This window comes from Sphaeramia orbicularis, chromosome 10 (assembly GCF_902148855.1).
Source record: "Sphaeramia orbicularis chromosome 10, fSphaOr1.1, whole genome shotgun sequence".
NCBI lineage: Eukaryota > Metazoa > Chordata > Actinopteri > Kurtiformes > Apogonidae > Sphaeramia > Sphaeramia orbicularis.
Genome location: NC_043966.1, coordinates 36,098,820 through 36,116,319, shown reverse-complemented (window position 1 = coordinate 36,116,319; position 17,500 = coordinate 36,098,820). Strand labels below are relative to the sequence as shown.

Below are 17,500 nucleotides of genomic sequence, written 5' to 3'. Positions count from 1 at the left end.
CAAAAATTAAGACCAGTAAAATGAATATTGTGGTATAATTTATCAACAAACTATTCCTGGGTCTTTCCTTATTTCCTTTAGAACAGGAAGAGAGAAACACCTGTACTGGCCCCTTTTCCTTAAGGTCTTTCAGTGTCAGGGCCAAGTCCTCATCTCACATCTATGCCCCAGAGACAGTGATTTATATATTTTGCATATTCACTTTGCTGGTGCCATACACTCTCAGCTCTCTTTGTCATTTACTTATCTAAAAGACAGCACTGACAAATTCCCCACTCCATCTTTGTTTTCAGCGTGTTAAGCGGTAGACTGCTTTTGAGATGTTACTGTTTTGTGCTGTGACTGTGTATCCTGTACTGAATCTAAGAGGTGGAATGGACATGGATAGCATCATCTCTATGTTTAACAAAAAGCAAGAGGAATACATTTTTAAATAGACTTTAAACTTTGAGGGCTTTCGCCATCTGTGTGTATTTTTTGCTCCAACAAAATCGATGTGAGAATAAAATAATTTTCCACAAATTTCTGCAAAATAAAAATCAATAATTCCCATGAATAACCACCAACACTGTCAAGTAAGTTCTGATAGGATTTAATTTTGATGTTAACAAAGGGTTCATCCAGAATTTGAGCTGACAACGTGATGTTCTATTTTTGCCACTGTGACACACTAAAATTATCAAGTGATTTATTTATGACTATTGCAATCAAGCTCCAGCCTAAAACACATTTTCCAGGCAGGGATAAGCTCAGGAGAGGAGAAACTCACTTATGAGCTGATTGACTCAAACTACACACACATACATGTCACACATACACGCAACAGCTCAAAATACAACAGGAAACACAACCTAATCAGGCACCTTAAAGTGTGTGGCAACTTTTTGTCCAATATGCTACCAATAACTGCAAAATTAGTTTACCTAGGTCTTGAACCAGATTTATTCCAGAAATTGGATCTTTAGTGCCATTTAGGGTCTCACGTTTACACATTTTGGGTGGAATTGTTTTAAAGGAGTGATATTTTTCTTTTTTAAATGGAATTATGCATTTTAAAACATTTCCCTGTGGTCTACATAAACTGTAAATGCTATGCATGGGTCTGAATTCTTCATTGATTAAACTCCAAAGGTACATCTTCAACCCTATTTCTGAGTAATGACACCAGAAAGGTTGTTTTGAGCGCTGGCCCTTTAAATGCAAATGACCTGACCCCATTCCACGTTGTTCACCATGCTGCTCTGTGTCATTCAGCCACTTGTGTTCGTTAATACAACCAACAACTGAAAATTTTAGGTTAATCAGCTCGAAGTTTGGACATATTTTCAGTTTTCACTACAACCGCCGCTGCTGGTAAACAACTATGGCGTACTGGGAGAAATGTTCTTCGGAAGTCTTTACCTTATATGTGCAAATGTCACGATGTAACTACTTATAAAACATAAAAAATTAAGCAGGAATTGAAACAGGTTGTAGAAATCCACTCGATTTTTGCCGGAATGAATATGAAGATAGCTTTGCAGCACCTGGAGGGTTCAAATTCAAACTTTTTGAACTATTAGGGTTCAAATACACAAATAAATGTATCAAAGACTAATAAAAGTGAGTTTAGCAAAATATGACCCCTTTAATGAAGCAATGGATGGCAATGAACATCGCACAACAAACCATCGTAACATATTACCCCGGCCACGGCCACTTTTTGACACCTTGGTTTTTGGAGTTTTTTATTTGTTCTTGCCTTCCAGTGAAATTAACCTGCTTTCTCTCTTTTACCTGTATACGTGAGTGTTTGCAGATTTGCAAGTCTAGCATCACCGATTAGGATGCAGGATTAGGGCCCCTTCAAGCAGCAGGAGAATTTGCAAAAAAAAAAAAAGACAGATGCTGGCAGATGAATAACTCAAAACACTACAGACAATGTTAAAATGTCCAAAACTGTCTTGTATTTAGGCTGTAACAATGAAATTATTTACATTTGGTCAGGTTTAGACATAAAAACAATTTGATTAGAGTTACAAAAAAGGTCACGGTTAAGACTAAAAAAACCCCTAACACTTACAGTTGTGCTAATCTGCTACAATAACCACAATCCTTTCTCTCCAAGGAGTTTTCCCCTATTTAATGGCATCACCTGATTAGCCTTGATGCATCTTGTCACTTTCACAACATATTGTGATAGTCCAGAGTACATGTTGCTCATATGACCTACAAACACATTTTAACATGAGGACAAGCTTGTTCACTCTGCTGCTGTAGTGACATGTTTCCATGTGTTAGTTTGACCTTATTCAAGAAGTTGAGTTCAAGAAATGGTACAAAAGAATTAAAACGCTGTAGACGCATTAATAAAAGTTCAACCACATGGCTAGCCTGATTTACTATATTTTAGAATAGCCTCATCTCACATAATCTCCCATTTTAACACACAAATGACACACCAATGACACTTACTGTGGATGTTGCCAAGTGCAGGATGCAGCAAGAGTGCCTTTGCCAAATTTTGTCAGGGATAGTTATACTGGTGGAACATGTGGAGAAGCGAGCCATGCTTTTAAAAAGACTAAATGTCTGCTGAAGAAAATACCTGATAAAAAGATGCACATTTTTAAAAAAAAAAAAACTCCTGATTTTCAGCTTGTACCTGCTAAATTAGAGGTTATTAGTTTGACATAGCAAGGGTGTAAAATGGTAGAAGACAGATATCCGAGGAGAGGAGAGAGTTGACCGGAATAATATTCCAATAGTAGCTGGATGTTGATGCAGGGGGAAACAGCTTTGAACTTCAACCTCTGAGACTGCTGTCGATCTTCCATTTCAATCCAAAAGTCAATGTTTATTCTCTGTGGTTGAACTGCATTTGCTCCACACAATGTTAGGAAGATGTTGGTGGTTCTGTAACCTTAGTGAATTACCTTTAAATACCTCTAAATCATGATAGTCTCCTAAATCTAATCAGTTGGTATATGTTTGAACCCACCCAAACCATAATGACATAAATCTCAACCAGTTTTTGTGGGATACAGTGGTGTTTCTCCAGCTGTGGTAGACATGCTAACAGAGGACATGCTCATACGAGGCACATTATGGTCATGAAGGTTGAGAACAATGTTGGAGTGAAAGGAAGCCAGAGGAGCATTGTTTTATCTGCTTCACAGACAATGATGTAATAGCTAGGCTAAGCTAATATCAGTTTTGAACAAATGGTTGTTAGGGTTCTGTCTCAGAGTTTTGTTCAGATTTTTGTCTGTGAATGTTGACATTTAGAGCTAGCTAAAGCACTAACCCCCCGCCGTGAGACAAATTGGAGATAGTAATATTTTGTGTGACTATAAAAGATAGCAGAGCCGCCATCGAAAGGAAGAGCCACTGTTGATTTAATGGTAAAAGCGGATAATTTCTCTTTTTGTATCAAAGAAGACTTTCTTCAGTCTGGCATTGCTCACTTCACCAAAATACTGGTGGTATATATTCACAAGTATTCATCCTGTGTATGCCAGAAATCAGATGTAGCCTAACAGAAGTAAGTGTATCTTAAAGATGTTGAGAAACTGATCCTGAAGAACTGAATCTGCACATATGTCTTCACTGAGCTCTGCTGTCCTGTTTTATTTTAAGTGTGGACTGCTTGCACTCCCTTCATCAAAAGTACAAAACTGGTGCTATCTTACTCCGCAGGCAGTCTAAAGCATAATGTAGGTCTTCTCTGATCATTCCTGTTGACATGCCTTTTGAGATACATTGACAGTTTCTTCCTAAAATAGCTTTATCTGATGCCCAAATATGCTCCTGTCACTGATTCTGTATCTAGTGCTGCATACTTCAAGTCTCATGCACTCACTGTCTCTCCCCCTCTTCCTGTCTCTCTCCTATTGCTGTAGCTAAGTGTAACTGGAGTATGTGGTTCAGCTTCTGCCTGCCCTTCTGTCAGTCAGCAACACAAAGGAACCGAGAAAGAAAGGGAAAAAGATCTATGGCTTTGGTGTCATAAAAAGATGCCACTGTAATACATACTGTAAAACTTCCATAATAGCCATAATGTGATGAGGTGAAAGATTCCTTTTGTTTTTAGTGCAAGTTTGTTAGTCCAACTATTTTGTGAAATTAGTTTTTTTGCTTCCTTTCCAAGTGTTAGATTAGAAGATTGAGGTAACGTGTGTGTCTGGCACTGAATACTTGCTGCTCTAAAGCACTGTAGGCAGAAGGAGCATGTAGCTCGACTGTGTCCCAACAAACACCCCTAAATGCATCTCTAATTCTCCAGATTGTTCTTCTGCACAGCTTAATCACAGTGAGGTACCGAGGTTTGACACAATCCTGCTTGCACAGAAACATAACCTGCCATCAGTGAGCAAATCCAGCAACACCCTCAAATGCTGCCAGTAAAAAATGTGCAAATGGAGAAGCTGCAAAACTGTTGTCAAGACAAAACAAGTTGTTTTTTTTTGCGTTTCTGTTGATGAGTAGGTTAGGTTTGAACAGGATATGGTGTGTAAATAAGAGAAGGTAGAGTGTCAAGCTACTTCCCCTCCTCTTTACACTGCATGAAACATGCAATAGAATGCATAGGTGCATGTGCATGCATAATTTGTGTATAAATGTAGAAAGACAGTCCAGTGTGTTTGCAAACTGTAATTGAACACAGTGTACCAGCATATCCTGTCCGATTTGTGCATATCCAGGAGGCCTGTGTTAGCTTCTGTATAATAGTTTTCTTCATCTCCAGCTGTATAATTTCTTTTGGCTGACATGTAATGTTGTGCCTGGGCTCACATCTGTGTTTTCTTCAGCTGGAGGGCAGAACCATTGTGCTATTGATCCCCAAATCCCAGAATTAGGGGAATTTGGCTCTGGGGTAGTATCTCAAAACAATCCTCACAACAGGAAGCAAATCCAAGGCCACACCCTTGAATAAGTCATTATACCATTACACAGTAAATTTCATCTTTGGTTTTAGCAGGCTTCAACACAAACATTTGTGGTGCTTTAAAAACCAGTGATGAGAGAGAAGTGTTTGTGGAGACGTGACAGAAACATTTCCTCCTCATTGTGTGGGAATTTCGGATTCACACTACTCTTTACAATGTTCAATAGCATGGCAACAATACAGAGCGAATTATTCTCTCTGCCAAGATTATATGCATTTGATTGTCAGCAGGGTTATACAAAAAGTACTGCACTCATTTTCATTAAATTTGGCAGAAGTATGTTGGATGGGCCAAGGGTGATCATCTTGAATTGTGGAGGAGATGCAAAGAAAGGGATGAAAGTTTCCCTTTTGCAGTCAATAGAGATGCCCTGGCAAACTTACTACCTATTAAAGAGTCAGTTAAATAAACCAACAACTGCCACCAAGTGACATAACAGAAGCAAACGACGTATACTGACAGGAAGTAAACACTAGCTGTTTGTTCCACTGCATCAGTGTCATACAGCAACAGAGCTACTTTTTTACCAAGTGATTCTAAAAAGCACCACAGTTTTGTTAATTTCCTCTTTTCTCTTTGTCTGGACATTTTTGTTGCATGGCAACATCAGTGCATAGCACCAGAGCCCCATCTCCATCATATTAGACTAAAAGGTGTTTTCTAAAAGGCATCAGAGGCCGTATCCAAAATTCCAGTAAACAGTAAGCAGCATTTTTTATTAGGTCAGAAACCATCGTATAAAACTTTGAACACTTTGCCAGTATTAATATCCCATAATGCAATGCAGTTGTGACACAGCAGATAGTTGTAGTAGCCAGTAGTCAGTAGGTGAGATGCTTATACAGTCCATAGCATCACGTACATGCCATTAGAGGAGAGATTGGCTGGTTACCAAGGTTACATGCCCCCATCTGGCAAGGAAGCTTTCAGGAAGTGATATGTTCACACTCTGAGCAGTGTGTCAAAAGAAAGAAAGATACTTTCCACTGTTTATTTACAAAAAAGTATTTTGAACATTAGTATAACTGTATGGCTGTTCTGTGCTTCACTCTTGAGAATAGAACCAAGACCATTGTTACCATGGTAACAGTCAGTTAAACTAACCAGGCACCAACTGACAAAAGAAAGAAAACGTATATCATAATTTGTGGTTTATTTAATAATATTGTGGGCTGTAGGCCTTAGCAGAGGTCTGAATGCCCTTCTAGTTTCATTATTTCACCTTAAGCCAGAGTTCAGGTGATGCTCAGACTTGCCAATAGTACATACTGTACATTAACGTGTATGTGGATCAGAGAGATGCAGTGGTTGAATCAATGACTTGACAAGTTTTGTGTGTGTGTCTGTGTGTGTTACAAGAGGTCTCTCGCTTGTCTGTCTCATCCTTTCCCCCTCTTTGTTGTGTTATCTGTGTCTATTTCAGACACCCTCAGTGTTTCTCTCTACTGTTTCTTTCTCCTTCTGTCTCTCTCGCTGTCCTTGTCTCAACAGAGCATTATACCTCTGCACACACACACACACACACACACACACACACACACCCACACACACACACACACACACACACAGAGCCATGCCAGTTAGCTGTTGCTGCTGCTGCTGTGCTGCAGATGCCCCAGTGTGCTGTCATTAGCAGGGAGATCTGGGGCTGCTATAAATTATGCACACTGAATAACAGAAGGCTGAGGATTTCTCCCCTCTGCTGCCTCTGTGTGTGTCTCTTTGTGTGTTTGTGCAGTGGAAGGATGTATAGACCGTGCCTTGGCTCAATTGTGTCCTACTGACATTATACTGATCAGCTTTGCTCATTGTGTGTGGTTTAGTGCACTTCTCCTTTGCTCAGATCACTCTGTCTAACTCTTATAGGTCTACATGTCCTTCAGTTATGTAGTGTGTGTATTTGTGTTTTTGTGTCCTCACTTGTAAATAATTGATCAGCACTCATCTTTTCCAGCAGTCAGCCTTAGTAAAAAACTCTGACACATGCCTCTTAAAGGGACCAGCCCAGCGCCACATGGCACAGTTTGTGAATGAGAAAGGTCTTTTTGTAACCCTGCTTACACACATACACACAAGCACATGCACAAACACACACATGCAGATGTACTGCACACACCACCCACACACTCATGCAGCTGCCATTGCACACACCCTCTTCTCTGCATCAGCAAAGTGCCTGTTTCAGACAGGATGGATTTGGCTGATGCTCTCTCAGTTTCTTAGTGAGGAATATTTTCCCACAGAATTAGATTAGACTCTACTTATTAAATTTGAAAATAAGAATTTTTTAATTAAATAAGTAGAAATCTATATGCCAGGATCCTGTCAGATGGCATTCTATACAAAATATTCAAATGACAAGTGTGCTACTGTTAAATCCACATCTTCATCATTTTTTCTTGGAAAGCCAGTTTAATCTTTGGCATTCTTGTGCATAAGTAGCCCTGCTGTGCCAGACCGTAAGGGACTGGCATGCAGTCAGTGAACGCCACATATTCATGAAGTTGTAAAATGACATTTTCACCTGTCTCTCTAAGTAACTCTTAATGAACATAAACTGATATACATATACACCCAGGGTGCTCTTGATCAAAGCATTTAGTGATTGAAATTTATTTCAGAGTGGACATTCTTTATAACACTGGCAGTTATGGAAACCAGCCATATACAAGGGGGCTTCAAAAAGTTCGTGGGAAAAAGGACAGCAGGAAAAAACGGTTGAAGTTATGATGTTTATTTTTCAACATATGCTCCATCGAGGTCAATACACTTCTACAAGTGTTGATAACAGCCTTTAAGTCCATCTGTGTAAAACTGAAGGCAATGCGATTTAAACCATGTCAAAGCTATGTTTTTTTTCTAAGAGCCTTTTGAAGCCCCATCGTAAACATCAGTCATTTTGACGTTACTGAAACAGATAACTATAGTTTTTTTAGTTGGAGAAAACAAAGTTAAAACATTCTTTTGGTTCTATATCGGGCTGTTTATCCTTAGAAAGGTGGGCTATCTTTATCCCTCTTTGTTTCTGTGATGTGTGATTTATGACAGGTGGACTTTCTTCATTTGTCCTCAGATGTCCTCCTCAGTCTCTGTAGATGTTAATTAATGCTGTTATGGGCTTATGGTACAATACTGTACACTAGATGCGATATGTTTCTCTTGGCATCTTTCCATGTGGTTGTATTTGAGAATATCTTTGAACATACAGTGATAGTGCATACTGCATATTTTCCATTTCAAGGAAAATTGTGCTTATTAATTGAGAGGCTGTCTGCAATACAGCACCTAATTCTAAGTTATGAAATGATATTTCAGCCTCTCCTGTCAACTTGCTTCAAGATATTGAAGTTTTCTTTATTAATATTTGTGATTTGCTCAATTATGCCACAATTTCAACAACTCCCAAGACTGATCTTGCCTCACAACTTTCGGCACGAAGTGTAAAATATTGTATCTGTGGCACTGCAAGAGTCGTTCAAGCTCTCTAATGTGGCTGCAGGCCTGTAAAGCATAAAGCAAACTATCCTTTCTTTATGTAAATATTTTAACCCATAAGGACCCAGAGCTACTTTTGTGCCAGTTCTCAAATGATTTTTTCTGTCTATTTAACCTTTCTTAACTGATTTATCACCAATTTTTATATAATCTTCTGTATTTTGCATGTTTCACTGTAAATCATGTATTTTCCTGTATTCATTTTCCTATATTTAATTTAGATGTTCATGAAAATCCAAAGTAAACTCAAAGATTATTATATCAAAACGGAGAAAACTGAAGAAACAGTGACTTTTTCAGCAAAATATATAATTAACTGAGCATAAAACAAGTGTCTCCATCTACTGTCACTTTCCTATTGACCCTCAAATTGTGCGAATATGACTTGCGCATGAAAATTTGCTCAATGGAAAAATGACAATTTCGCCAAAACTCTTGTTTTTCAATGAAAAGTTTTTGCGCTGGTGGTTTTTCGGGCATAGTGAAATTGGTATATCACACAAAACTGCAATGGTAAGACCTTTTTCTGCAACTAGAGTCATGTGAATAAAAACAGTGCTTGTCGATGGACGTTACAACAAATGAAGAAGAACAGTATTGAAAGAAACGGAATAATTTTTTTATTTAGTACGGAATAGAGGGGTAATATACAGCCAAATAATAATGAATATATCTGTAAATCAGCATGATATTTATGTTCATTGTCATGTTTATGGAATGACTTCTCGTGTCATCTTGCAATAATAAATAAACAAATCATTGCATTTGTGATTTAATGGAAAAACCGACATTACCGACATACCGACATACCGACATCACTTCTTTTTTTCCGACATTTAGTAAATATCGGTAAAGTTTTGCACAGATGTCCAATGAAAAAGCCACTATTGATCCAACTCCATGGGTTTTACTGGTGAATCTACGTTGTAGGAGATGAAAGTATTTCCATGTTAACTACGGAGCCTCTGTATTGACAGAATTAATGGTTCAACAGGTTTTAAACATTTTAGATCAGTAGATGCTTTTAGTCACCAGCATATGTTTGGGTCTTTATGGGTTAAAACAAAACTTTTGCTTGATTGAATTCTACTTAAACATGTAACTTTATCCCTGTAATTCTAAACATTAGAGTTGGTATGTTACTATAGCTGTCCAAAGAGAGACAGAAAAACATATTCATATGGTGCCTGTGTTCATTTTGAGGGTTACAGGTTCTTTTCAGTTTCCTCAGATCCCAGTACCACTATTAACCTCAGGTGAGGCTGAGGTCACCCTCAGTTGTGTCATCCATTTGTCTACCATGTGGCACATCAGTACCAGTCAATGGATCTCAGATTTGATTCAACACGTGCAAGTTTAGTTTCAGGATAATACAATCATGTACTTATGCATCTCTAGTTTTATGTAAATACGACCATGATGAAACATAGGCCAGATGAGTTGCTTTGACACTGTGTCTTGTTTTAAGACAGTGAGTTCATCCTTTCTTTTGCTTTGTCTATCACACTTCATTACTTAAAACTGATCATGTAATTCATCTTAAACTGGGAGACAATTTTAGTACCCCTTCACCTTCAGACCAGAGCAGAAAAATACATCTAATCAGCCTGAATCCTTCCCCCTTATTTGATATTCCATAAAAGCATTATAATTACTTAAAAGAAACAGTAGCATCAAGTGCAGTCACTTAATAACAGTAAATGAGGAGAATACGACTGAGAAGCTAGATTCAATCTGTCTTTTTAGCAGCAGTGAATAAACGCTTGTCCAGAGAAAGTTGGACTCGCTGATAATAAATCTTTTGCTGCTTGTCTCTTTGGTATAAAACATAACAGACTGACCAGCTGATGAAGGAGCATGCATTTTACTCAGGTTAAATTATAGGGTTTCAGGGAATTCACCAGCAAACATTAAAACAGGCTCTTATCATTGTTTTTGGAGTCTGTAACATGTAAAATTACCCAGTGAGGAATTAATCCTCAATAAAAAGCTTTGTCAGTACATTCATTTTAGTGAGAATAACTTCATGACTTTTTACATCTTACATCTAATTTAGTGTCAAATGTGACCACACTTCACATCTATGCTTATTTGATTTTCAACAGAAGTATACTTGTTAATATGAAATGTAGCTGAAGTAGTGTCTATCTCTGACTGACTTGGTAGACATAGTTTTGTTTAGATGGCCAGAAAACCCTCAAATTACAATATAGACATTCTTTCAGCATTTACAACACTGACATGTTTCATTTTTGTCTTAATTTGACTCCTGTATCAAAAAAATATTGTTGCTATTTACAGATCGAAAGACCAGAACACTGAAGACCAGAGCAAAAAATAATAAATTAGCTGACTCAGCTTTGAATGCTGTGAGAAATATTTCACAGGCACATATACTACATCACTCAGGTGTTTTGATAAGATTTTCTTGCAGCACTAGAATAACGTACACCCTCAAATATACATGGAGGTTGTCCCACAGTGCATATGGACTGAATGTAGCACCACTATTGGCTTAAGTGTGAAGAACAGTGGGTTGTTAAGCCTAAAAGGATAATGTTGGAAGACATATTGTGTGACGAGGTCATTGATACCATCTACAGAGGCTTTGAAGTGATTTAATTAGAATGAAAAGAACCTTTAATAGTTTCCACTTGCTTACACTTGGCCAATGGCAGTTTAGTGTACAGTGGATCTGATATGTTCATGGTTTAGTTTTATACTTTTAATGTTTTGGATTAATTTAAGATGTCTGTTGAAAAGCCTGTGGACATTGTGTTGAAGTAGTCATGATGAGTGTAAAGCAATGTATGGCCAAAATTTTTCAGAAATGGCACAATCATGTCTTTTCCATACTTAAGTGTTTCAGGATATATGTCCATGGTGATATTCCACCTCACACCATGATCACAGACATGCACACAACAACAGGGCAGAAAGTAACACTCTTCACAGCATACATGACAGAGTGTACACCTCACCTGCATCAACTGCAAAATAAAAAAAAAGAAGTAAAATGTTCGCTGTTCATGGATCATGCCTTTGCTAAGAACTGAAGATACAGGCAGTCCTTGTTCATGACCACCCAGTACATTATTATACTCATCAATAGATTTGTAGGTATGCAGCTTTTCCTTTGTATAAACATGAGGCTTATATAGGTGCATATATTGAACATTATGATTACAGCCGCTCGGATACACCATGAAGTCTGTGTGATCTGGAGTCTTGTACAGATCTGCTAATGTCTCAGCATTTTGGAGAGTTAACTTAGTGATGTGAGCAGAGTCACAACTGCCAGCAATTTTTTTTAACCATCCCAGATTTAGCTAGGCTGCCAGTGCCACACATCTCTCATGTGTTGTATAGTATGTTGTCAAACTAGGAAAAGTTATTAATTAGCCTCGTAGGAAACAAGTTTACTTTGACTTAGCTTAGTACCACCAGCATGACCACCATGGTCTTGATATTAATCAAATAAGTAAATGTAGGAAACATCAAAACCGTTAGCTAAACTTGCATTTCAGAAAGCTGTGAATATTTTTTGTGATTTTGACTCATTTCTTTCTACTAAATGTATTCAAATAGCAAACTTAGAGGAGGTAGTCTGTACTAGGTTTCTATAGTCAACAAGAATACAAATAAAATACAAATTTTTAAAAAATGAAATGAAAGTGAAATCATTGTTGACACCATGTGATTACAATGTTATGACTGGATACCAAAGTGGTTTGCCCCCTGTATAGTGCAGCTGATCATTAAAAATAATTCTGTGACTAACTGCTTCCCAATGAAAGCTTTTAACATGTTGATACATGAAAAGATTATGGGAGTGTGTATGGTTGCCTAACAGAGACCCCAGTGCAGATGAAAATGGCCAATAGAATAATATAAAAGGACTGAAATCTGGAAGGATGATCAAGAATGAAGGTGTGAAATAGGGCTGAACGATATAGACAAAATTTCATATCTCGATATTCATGCCAGATATCTCGATATTGATATGATACAATATGACTACGGGTTCGGTGAAAACCAAGCATTTTTCAGAAAAATACAAACATCATAATAAAAAAGAATCTGGAAAGTGCAGTTTTATTTATAAGAACTCACTGCCAGTCATCAACATTAACATAAAGTATGAATAAATAAATTACAAATCAAACATTTTACTGCAGAAAATGTTTTTTTTACTGCAGAAATCTATGTCGTTTATATCGTTGCTTTTTCGATATTAATATCTTGAATGTTCATATCTAGATATAGATACGATAACGATATATCTTTCAGCCCTAGTGTGAAAATAAACTCAAGAGTCAATCTCAAAAAATAGTTAGAAGATATGCTTTTTCTGTTGTCATGGGGAAGCCACACATATTGGGCCATAAACGGGCCATGACTTCGATTTAGGAATGTAGAGAGCATGTCTGTCCTAGACCAAGGCCTACAGATGCAGGGGTCATTCATGTGTTCTCAGGATGGATGGTTCAATTAGGGTGGTCTAAGTAATGGTGGTGGTTGAAGGCCAGTCAGGTAGTGTGTTCATAGTCCATTGATGTTAATTGTAGGTCAACTGTTATCTCTGACCAGTCAGGTGAAACAGAGGTGAAGAAATGTGTGCCATCTGTATTGACCTTATGCTGCTCCACTCATCTTCTCGCTTCCAGTTTTGAGCATGATTGTAATTGAACTTCTGGTTTAACACCATTATAGTACATCTCTAACTACTATTAACTATGATGAGTGAAATTTGAGAAGTTAAAGAACAGAATCCCGTGCTCTGTTATAGACCATATGTAGTGAAAACCCATCATAAAAACGTGAACTTAAGGAAAAATCAGGGTTTTCTGGCTCAGAGATACTACTTTAACTGTGATCAGTATGTGAAACTAATGGTCTGAAGCTGCTCACTGTCAAGTGTTCTTAAACAAACCCTGAGTTTATGGGCCTGCAGCTGTCACACAAGTTTCAGTTCATCGTTCTTACAGGTGATATCACGGAGAAAAAAGGTCAACAGGTTATATTTGTGCGTACAACGTTAATATTAGCTTGTAAGCACACTTGCCTGCATTATCAGCACTGCCATTGCTATGCACTTCTGTACCAAATCTAAACTGTGATCTTTGACCTCACATTCACTATTTATAAATTTATTCAAAACTCACAATAATGTCTGAGCCTTCACTCACATATTCATGTCACATATTTGTAATAGTGGATTTTTAAATAACTGATTAATAGTATAACATCAGTCCATCTGTCTGTAGCTCTAACAGTTTTATTAATGATAATAATAGTCATTTACCTTGAAGTGTGAGTCTGGTACCTGTTGTGTTGATACTTGCATGTTGTAACTGTGACAAGTTGCCAATATCTCTGACTTGGACTGAAGTAAAGGTGGAAGGTTTTTTCACAACTGGCTGTTGATAATGACAGTTCAAACAATATATTCCCGTGTATTCCTAAAAATAATCTGACCTTCGGAAACTTTAACACTGTCATTTCTCAGCTTCATTGTGAACTCTTCTGCCTTTTCCCTTCATTGAGGCACCATGTGACGACATTATCGGTCCATTTAACAACTTCAGTCACAGGTACTTTATCCATCTGCTCTATTCATTCATGTTCTGTCAGTTTTCTTTAGAGAAGATTAATTGCAAGTGCAGCAGCTCCAGCCTCAGCTCAGAAAATACACTAAATAGCTAACATATGTGGACTGATTACCATAGTAGAGAAAGAATATTTAGACATCTCTATAAAAAGGATTGTGTTTCAAGCTTTTTGATTCATACTATTATGCCCAGTTTCCACCAGTGTGTATGAAAAATATACTCAACATTATTTTTATTTTGAAGAGCGGCATGTTGTTCCTGACAGGGTGAATAAATACAGCTTCCTACTGTTTATTGTCCACTAAAGAAATAAGAAATAGTAAATCACAACCAGCACTTTAGCACTTTCTTGCTGAATTTAGCGCAAACCTCCACAAAACTATTATTTGGTCAGAGATTCAAAATACTCCTGATCTATAAACGAATTTCTCCTCCTCAGGTTGTTTGAGCCACCTTTCACTGAACAAGCTGTACTGCTCCAAGTTCAAATTTTGTAAAATAAAGGATGAAAAAGGTATCAACGATCAATAATGAAGAAACTGAACTTTCAGTCTATAATTTAAGTCAGATTACAAAATGACAAGATGCAGAAGTGTGCTTGTTTAGACAAAGCGTAAGGACAGTAACAGCAGAAATAAATATACCTTGTGACTGTTTGTAGAGGTAGACAAGAACAAGCCAAGGACTGAACCCTGTGGTACACCGTAGCATTTAACTCTCTACATCTTTTCTTTGCGTTAGGGCAGTGGGACATCTTTGTTTCATTAAATCTTTAGCTTCTCATGGAAGACGGATGTGATCAATGCCTCCATCCTCTTATCAGGAGAACTGTGTCCGTTAGCATGCGTGTGTGTGTGCGTGTGTGTGTGTGTGTGTGTGTGTGTGTGCGTGTGCGTGTGCGTGTGTGACATGGCGGTGGTGATGGAGGTTGATAGGAAAGATGAGAGGTGAGAAACGGTGGGGTGAGGGGTGAATAAAAGATGGAAGAGGGACGGGCAAGAGAGCAGGGATGGATGAAAACAGGCAAAGGTGAGGATGGATGGTTGGATGGATGGATGGATGGATGGATTGATGGATGGATGGATGGATGGATGAATGATGGGCGAAGGGGTGAGGGGAGAGAGAGAACAGAAACTGGAGGAGATTTGGGGGAGTAGGAAGAGAGTAGGAAAGAAAAAAGATAAATGGAAGACAGGTGGGGAGCAGAATGACTTGCACACGACTCGCAGCCCTGAAAAAGAGGAGGAGGAGAAAGGAGAGACAGAGAGAATAGCTTTTCCCCACCGTTCTGCCCGCAAGCCCTTCATTAACTATTCATTACCAACTCTGCACATCCTCTCTATCTATCTATCTATCTATCTATCTATCTATCTATCTATCTATCTATCTATCTATCTATCTATCTATCTATCTATCTATCTATCTATCTATCTATCTATCTATCTATCTATCTATCTATCTATCTATCTATCTATCTATCTATCTGTGATACACGCTCAGTTTTCTCTATTTCTCTATTTCTGTTTCTTCACTTCTCTCAGTCAAACCTTCTCCCTGAATCTTTCTCTCCCTCTCACTGGCTTTCTCACACCCACTCCCTTCTCTTTCTATCTCTTACAAAAGGCTTGACTGTACAGAGCTGAAGACAGTCTTGGTTGTATGTGTGTGTGCCTGCGTATGCGTGGTTTTGTGTGTGCCTTTGAAAAAAAAAAGATTTCTGTTGAATCTGAAGGGTGTATTTATACTTAAATAGATCTCACTGCAGCCAATAGAACAATGCACAACACTAGCGATGAGAGACAAGGTCAAGTCAGTGTGTGTGTGTTTTTTTTTTTTTTGTGACTAAAAAAACAGAAAGGGGAGGAAGGGAATGATTTATTGACAGTCACTCTTACAACCACACACACATTCGCTCACATACAAAATGACTTTCTTTATCAACTGTGTATGTAACAGGCACACATACACACAAACACATATTGCCCAGTATCCTCTGTTTGCAATATACTCACATACACTTACAGTCAGATGGGTTGCCCTGGGTTTGGTATTGCTGCTGTGCAGGGGTTAGCTGGGTGGTACTGCATGAAGGCCTGCTATCATTCAACATCCAACGCTCATCTCGCTCTCTCCTACTCTTCTTCAGTCTTCTTTTTCCCCTTTTCTTTCTGCCTTACATCCTCTCTCACTCTCTCTCACTCTCTCTCTTTCCATCTCCTGCTCCCTCCCTGGTTTCCATGGTGACAGCTGTGCGCTGCAGAAATCACACTGATCGGAGAATGAGATAGAAGGAGCTTCTCTCTTTTATACATGAACACATGCAGGCACATTCACATATACCCACATTCACACTTCAGCAGACTTACACACATTATGTTTCAATATATACTGCTTTATTACGGTTATGTAGAGACGCATGTACACACAAATAGCCATGCATTTGTTCCTTCTTCACATGTCTTTATGCACTTATATGTCATACTACACTCTTGAGTCTTACCCACCTGACATACACGCACACACATTCAGCTCATGGGTGCAGGCATGTTACTGGCCATGCCATCCCGGGCTGCCATACCTGTCTGTGAACACACCTAATTGGTTTGGCTTCCATATCACTCTCTGTTATTGGATCATGCTTAGCAAGAAATTAGATCAATTTTGTTGATGCCTGCTTTGCTGGACAAAAAGAGAGAGAGAGGGTGGAGAGGAGGGAGGGAGCATCAGCTGACCTTGAAAGAAGGACCTCTTTATGGACGGCTGATGATGGGAGCGCTGGTCACGTGAGATTGGTTAGTGGAGCGGCCCGGTCACAGGCTATTGGACAGATGCCGCTGTCCATTTGTGACTGCCCACCGCCCACCACCTCCACCCCTCTTCACTCTCACTGAGGAATTCTCCCATCACTCAGTGATACAGAAGGCTTGGATCAGCAAGTTACAGCACACACACACAAATACACACCGCCAGTACACATATACACATCGCACATATCCAACAATGCAGACATTAAAATTCACACATGCACATCTGCCTGTCACACATGTGTTCTCATGTGTGCATACACGCACATTCACAGTGCTGTTGAAGAGCTCTGTCTGTGTGTGGATTGCAGCTGCAAAATTAGACTTGATATGGCTTGCTTGGTGCCTGTGATGTGTGGGATGTGTGAATCTAATTGTGTTTGTGCACATGTATTTCAGTGTCTCTGTCTCACTCTCTCTTTATGTATAACAGAAAACTGTTGTGCAGGCTTTGCTTTTTTAAATAGCTGCAGTAGTAAGAATATTTTATTACAAAGATGAACCTCAACCACAAACAGGTTCAAAGTTTCTTGTTTATCCACAATTTTTCTTTTGCTTCTTTGGTAGAGCAGAGCTAATGTCCTTAGAAGAGGTTTTGATAGTTTATAGAATACAATAGCTGACTTGGACATTGTCCAGTTTATCTATTAATAATTACACA

General features: G+C 38.5%; 1 protein-coding gene across 2 annotated transcripts in view; it reads left to right on the top strand.

Moving 5' to 3' along the window:
* Positions 1-17,500, top strand: part of nrg2b (neuregulin 2b) — a 56,307-nt gene that overhangs the window by 2,935 nt on the left and 35,872 nt on the right. The window lies entirely within an intron of this gene.